Raw genomic sequence first — 6,998 nt, 5'->3', positions numbered from 1 at the left:
TGCCAAAAACAGAAGTCCTTGGAGAAGGAAAGAGAAGTTATTAAAGAGGAGTTCATCTTTTACATTTTAAAAAAAGATTTTATTTACTTATTTTTATTTATATTATTTATATTATATTTATATATTTATACTACATTAATTTATATTATTTATATTATATTTTTAAAAGGCTTTATTTATTTATTTGTCAGAGAGAGACCACAAGTAGGCAGAGAGGCAGGCAGAGAGAGGGAGGGAAGCAGGCTCCCTACTGAGCAGAGAGCCCGATGTGAGGCTCGATCCCAGGAATCTGGGATCATGACCTGAGCTGAAGGCAGAGGCTTTAACCCACTGAGCCACCTAGGAACCCCAAGAGGTTCGTCTTTTAAAGGGAGCAAAGGTGTTGAGTTGTTGGGGTAGTTCACACATCTAGGTGGGTGCTTTGCTTTCTTTTGGGGGATGGTGTTGCTGGTATAGCCTAGCCACTGTATGCATGGGGCTGGAAGAGGGTGTTCCACAGTCTAGAAATAGCCTCCTCTGGGGGTTGAGCTTGCTCCCACAGGAGGGTCCCTAATGTAACTCTCTTTCATCCCACATCTATTCTTCTCAGGAGTTTTACAATACCCATGAGAAATCAGAGACCATAGCTGGATGGCAACTGAGTCTCAAACCACCTGAAAAGGATTTTGATTTCTCCTTTCATTGGAAGGCTAGACATAAGGGAGCCAATTACGGAAAATCCCAACCACTTAAGTCAGGGTTACAGCCATCAGAAATATCCCACTAAACCCATAATCTGTGTTAATGACCATAACTAAGGGGACCTGCCCATTCTCATTAACATTATATCCATCATGAGCTTAAGAGACTCAAGCCCACAAGGGAGCCCAATTTCTCATGTGAGGGAAAGAGGAGAGGGTCCTTTACTTTAAAGCCTCCTGAGAACCTGAAGTCCCCTGAAGTGTTCCTAGCAATCCCATCTGCTTCTGCTAGATGTGGCACTGTGGGGCTTCAGCCAGCAAGTCAGCCAGCCGAGGATGCTGGCCAGCTTTCGGAATCTCCCTAAAAACTACGAAGTACTCCATGCAATAGGAAAGCTCTCATCTCTCACGATGGGGAATCCAAGCATGTTTCCTCTCTTGGAGGCACATTCAGGACCCAGACTTGATTTTTTAAGTGTTGCAACACAAGGCTATTCTGATGTATCTTGTGCTGGCTAACCAGCTGGCTGGCGGAAGCATCACCGGGTCAAATCTGGTAGATGCAGATGGGATTGCTAAGAGGAAGAGCATCAGAATTACTCATCTCCTTTCGTAGCCATAAGAGTGGATGGTATGGCTTTATGAACATGAGACATGAGAGGATCTAGTCCTTTTCTCTGGTCTTCTGACTACCGAGATGTAAAAAAAAAAAATTACACATAAATGGTTTCACGCTCTCTGGACAGAAGTAATGTCAGTCACTTCTCAAATGCAAATAGAACTGGCTCCAGCCCCAGTCTACCAGATTGTCAGGAAATGGATCCTTCGTCATCTACCACTCCTTCTGCAAGAACCCCATGACTAAGGCAGTCGCGTAGTCGGTCAAACAGCCTTTCTCAGATAGAGGAGAGACATGATGGAGTATTCTTGCTGTTGGTGCAGCAACAATGTCTCTGCCCTTCCAGCTCGGGAGGGGCGCTGAAGCTCTATGTTTCTGATGATTTAGCCTCAGTAAGGTAGTGCTGCCACAGGCTAGTCTCCATTCAAGCCAGCAGAGGCCTTGGAAGGAGGGCCCCTCTGAGTAACAGTCACTCAGTATGGTCTCAGATGCCAGTGCTTGTTACCTGGGCCCCAGGACCTTCTCTCTCCCATTCAATCCCTGAGGACTCCTGGTGCCCCCTCTGAGGCCTTACTCAGAAGAAGTGATTGAATTTACTCCCAGTCCCTGGGATTTCCTCCAGGATCAGGCAGCTGTTCACGTTTAACTTCCTGAAGCCCAAAAGCCCATTCTGACTTCTGCTTCAAGAATTTGAGCACCATGAGGAAAGGCCTGCATTTTCAGGACAAAGAACGAGCCATCCACTCTCCCGAGGAGGAGGATCCAAACTTTAGGAACACAAAATTCTATGTGCCATCCTGGCAGTGTAGTTAGGACAATGTCTTTTATTCCTTCTGGATGAGTTTCTACCTCTTTTTCCAGGACGGAAAGGGGAATGCTTACTGCTCCAGGGACATAGACACAGCACACAGTGAAAAGTCCCACCAGGTCTTCCTGAGGCACAGAAACAAAAAATTCAAGTTGAATTTTTAATGGATCACTCTTTCATAGCAGAAAAGGGTATCCCATGACTTTGAGATCTGACCCACGGGTCCTTGGCACTTAATAATGTTTATGCAAATGAATTACTTTTTAGTGACAATCACACCTAATTTTGTCTGCTATCAAATTGCCCAGGAAATCGGAATAAAAATGGGTTTTAGAAACAGTTTTAGGCGTGATTATTGCTAAAATGTATTAAAACGTATCTGCTACCTTTGATAAGATATGATGAATATATTTTACTTTTTTATCTTTTTATCGCTTGGCTAGTTATTTTGTTCAGCCATCATATAGGAAGGCAGGGTAGGATATGGAAGGAGCACTATGAGTATCTACATTTAGACCCAAATTGTCACATGCTTTTAAGTTTTATTCTGCTTGTCAGTTTTTTCCTCTTGTCAGGACATCGTCTTGGCTCTTATCTGCTGTCATATATGTGAATTTTCTTCTTCAGTTGCTATGCTGCTTCTAATCTATGACTTAGGCAATGAATCAGTAAGATAAACTAACATTGCATATATAGAGACAGTAAATTGGTTTTGAATGAGATTTTTTTTATGCATAATTGTCACTGCTCAAACCTTAGAACATCAACTCAAATTAAAATTTCAGGGGTGCTTCCTTCTTTTGTCTTGGACATTCTCTGTATTCTAAATACTTGACTTTCCTATGTATGATCTTTCAAAGGTGAGTTGAGTATAACGACAGGTCTATTCTCAGAGATTCCACTAGTTAACATCTAATTCCATGCATAAAATTGTGGATTTGGGTACCCGCTCATTTTTCCTTCTGTGTGCCCTCCCATTCCGGCCTCATACTGGTCTGTCCCCTTCTTTCCAAGCATTAATGCTGGCAGCACATGGTGATAAAATAAAATTGGGATTGAACTTGGTCCACCCACTGAATCCTAATTTTTCTTACTTGGGAAGTCACATTGCTTCTCTGAACCTCAATCATCTAATTAAAGGGAGTGACAATTCTTCTTACATATTTAGGTGTTGTGAAAATTGAAAGTGATAATGCTTGGGAAAGCATTTTCTAAAAACGTTATTATCCCAATGTAACATTCTTTTTTTTTTTTTTTTAAGATTTTATTTATTTATCTACAGAGAGATCACAAGTACACAGAGAAGCAGGCAGGCAGAGAGAAAGGGGAAAGCAGGCTCCCTGCAGAGCAGAGAGCCTGATGTGGGTTTTGATCCCAGGACCCTGAGATCATGACCTGAGCTGAAGGCAGAGGCTTAACCCACTGAGTCACCCAGGGACCCCCAGTGTAACCTTCTTACATGTCCTTGTTGCTAACAATTATTGAGATATTCTGTGACAGACACTGAGTTAGGCTTTATTGCTTTTGTGGGTTTTTTATTTTAAGATTTTATTTTTATTTATTTATTTGAGAGAAAGAGAGTGAGCATGAGATGGGGAGGGGCAGCAAGAGAGACAAAATTTTAAGCAGGTTCCATGCCCAGTGTTGAGCCCATTGAGGGGCTCAATCTCACAACCCTGAGATCATGACCTGAGCTGAAATCTAGAGTCTGACACTTAACCGACGGAGCATCCAGGCACCTCTAGACTTTATAGTTTTTTTTTTTTAATCATTTAATCTTCACAAAAATATCTGAAATTATGCTAATAATAATGCTAACTATTGTCCTGACTTTGAGAATGAGGAAACTAATGTTGAGAAAGGCTAACTAATTAGGGGTGGCTAAGTGCCTCAGTTGGTTAAGTGTTGGATCTCAGAGACTCGGGTCCTGATCTCAGGGTCATGAATTCAAGTCCTGCTTTGGGCCCCATGCTGGGTGTGGAGTCTACTTAAAAAAAATAAATAAATAGACGGTACTCGGAGTGGCCAGACCTTCCAGCTTAACAACTGTCCTCAGTGCCTGCAGCATCTTCTGCTTCTTTCCCAGGCAGTGCTATCCGGCAGCCAGAAAGTCACCATGTCTGTTCTCAAGATCCATGCCAGAGAGATCTTTGACTCTCGTGGGAATCCCACCGTTGAGGTTGACCTCTACACCTCTAAAGGTCTCTTCAGAGCTTTGTGCCCAGTGGTGCGACCACTGGTATCTACGAGGCCCTCAAGCTCTGGGACAATCCCCACTACATAGGGAAAGTTGTCTCAAAGGTTGTTGAGCACATCAATAAAACTATTGCTCCTGCCCTGATTAGCAAGACACTGAATGTCGTGGAGCAAGAGAAAACTGACAGACTGATGATCGAGATGGATGGAACAGAAAATAAATCTAAATTTGGTGCGAACACCATTCTGGGTGTGATCCTGGCTGTCTGCAAGGCAGGGGCTGTCGAGAAGGGGGTGCCTCTGTACCGCCACACTGCCGACTTGGCAGGCAATTCCGAAGTCATCCTGCGGGTTCTGGCTTTCAACGTCCCCAACGGTGGCTCCCACGCCAGCAACAAGCTGGTCAAGCAGGAGTTCATGATCCTGCCTGTGGGTGCAGCTGGCTTCTGGGAGGCCATGCGCATCAGGGCTGAGGTCTACCACAACCTGAAGAATGTTATCAAGGAGAAATACGGGAAGGAGCCACCAACGCGGGGGATGAAGGCAGGTTTGCACCTAACATCCTGGAGAACAAAGAAGCTCTGGAGCTGCTGAAGAATGCCATCAGGACAGCCGGCTACACTGACAAGGTGGTCATGGCATGGAAGTAGCTGCCTCAGAGTTCTTCTGGTCGGGCAAGTATGACCTGGACTTTAAGTCTCCCAATTACCCCAGCAGGTACTTCATGTCCGACGAGCTGGCCAACTTATACAAGCCCTTTATCAGGGATTACCCAGTGGTGTCCATTGAAGACCCCTTTGACCAGGATGACTGGGAAGCTTGGCAGAAGTTCACTGCCAATGCCATGTGGTGGGGGATGATCTCACTGTGACCAGCCCGAAGTGGATTTCCAAGGCCATGGGCAAGAAATCGTGCAACTGCCTCCTGCTGAAGGTCAGCCAGATCGGCTCCATGACTGAGTCTCTCTAGGCATGCAAGCTGGCCCAGTCCAACAGCTGGGGCATCATGGTGTTGCATTGCTCTGGGGAGACCAAGGATACCTTCATCACTGACCTGGTGGTGGGACTGTGCACTGGGCAGATCAAGACGGGGCACCTTGCTGATTTGGGCACTTGGCCAAGTACAACCAGATCCCCAGAATTGAAGAGGAACTGGGTAGCAGGCTAAGTTTGCCAACAGAAACTTCTGAAACCCCCTCGCCAAGTAAGCTCCAGGTGGTGCACCCCAGGTCCTGTGGTCCTGAGTCGGCTCATTAGACCTCTGCTCCCCCCTTTACCCCCAGCCAAGACTGACCCGGGGCCTCTGCTAGTTAACTGCCCGCTCCCCTCCCTGTGCTGTTCTTGCTGCTTCCTTAGAACTGTTGCAAAGCCTGACTCGACCATCTGGAACCCTGCTGGAAACCCTAGCTCTGTCGTCGTGAGGTTGGCCCAAATCACTGTTTTCTCACCTCACTTCCCACCCAGGGTCTGGAGCCAAGTCTGTCTATATGATAATCTCTAGGTGTCCACAGGGGAGAACCCCAGTGGTTCTGTGAGCAGAATAAAAAGGCCTCAGTGACCCGTTGAGTAAATAAATAAATAAATAAATAAACAAACATATAAATAAAGGCTAACTAATTATCATGAGTCCACACAGCTAATAAATGCGAGTCTGGGTTGGAGCTCCAGACCCCAGGTCTGGGTCTTCATACAATGGCAGAATTCAGTATTTTGGCTCATGGAGATCAGGGAAAGGGAAGAGGCAGCTCAGAAGAGATTCTGGAAGGCCCTTCATCTCACACCCTGGAATGTGGCTGTCTCTCCACCTCTCTCTACAGGCACAGAGGCTGCCCTGCCCTGGCTCCTGGTTCTTAGGGCTAGCCTTCAAAGTTTCACTTGAAGAATAATTCAAACTCCCTTCCAGATGGAGGGGTCAGACTCAACTCCCTGACCCGCCATGCTGAATTCCTGTGGCTGCCTGTATGCAATCGGCATTGCAACTTCTCCACGGTGCAGTAGGGTAAGCCAGGCTCTCACGCTTGTAGAACGTATCTGGTGTCCCAATCATCCCAGCCAGCAGTTGATGATCTAATAGAAAGCTACAGTTTAAGATGGTTAGAGAGTCCAAAGTCCCCTATTTACATTTTATTTGCCCGCTCATTCCCTATAGCTATGCACCTGCCCAATCTCTCCATGTAAAAAGCCCAGGATCCAAAGGGATATTGACTCAGAATCTAATAATCTTTAAGAAAAAATTCAGAAATGACTGCAATCTCTTGTTTGAGCTTTCCTTATAGCCTGTACCATGTGAACAAAATAGATTGCCGAAAAGAACACTATAATCCGAGAGGTACAGGGGTTTATCTAGGTGGAACCATGATGTTCCAGCCTGAAACCCTGCTTCTTCCCTATTTTTCTCCATTTACTCATTTATTGACTGGACAGAACATAAAAACTAATGGCAGTAATAAATATTCTTCATATCAGCAAATGCTGGTGACAACTAATCCTTTCAATTAGCATCATCTCTATTTGACAGATTAAAGTAATCAAGGTTCAGGGACTTGCCAAAGGTCCTGAAGGCAGGAGGTGAAAGATTGGAATTCAAACCCAGGTCCAGCTAGATCCAAAGGCTCGTGGTTGTTCCTGGGCCACAGTGCCTCTTAGACCCCTCCTCACCACTCATTCCCATGTGTCCTGGGACTGCACCAACCATA

At 45.4% G+C, this 6,998-nt stretch overlaps 1 pseudogene; it reads left to right on the top strand.

Moving 5' to 3' along the window:
* Nucleotides 1-4,172: 4,172 nt before the first annotated feature.
* LOC132026083 (alpha-enolase-like) lies at nt 4,173-5,510 on the top strand (annotated as a pseudogene).
* Nucleotides 5,511-6,998: the final 1,488 nt, after the last annotated feature.

Source organism: Mustela nigripes, chromosome 10, assembly GCF_022355385.1.
Source record: "Mustela nigripes isolate SB6536 chromosome 10, MUSNIG.SB6536, whole genome shotgun sequence".
Lineage (NCBI taxonomy): Eukaryota > Metazoa > Chordata > Mammalia > Carnivora > Mustelidae > Mustela > Mustela nigripes.
The sequence above is the reverse complement of the archived record's forward strand: the minus strand, read 5'-3'. Positions and strand labels throughout refer to the sequence as shown.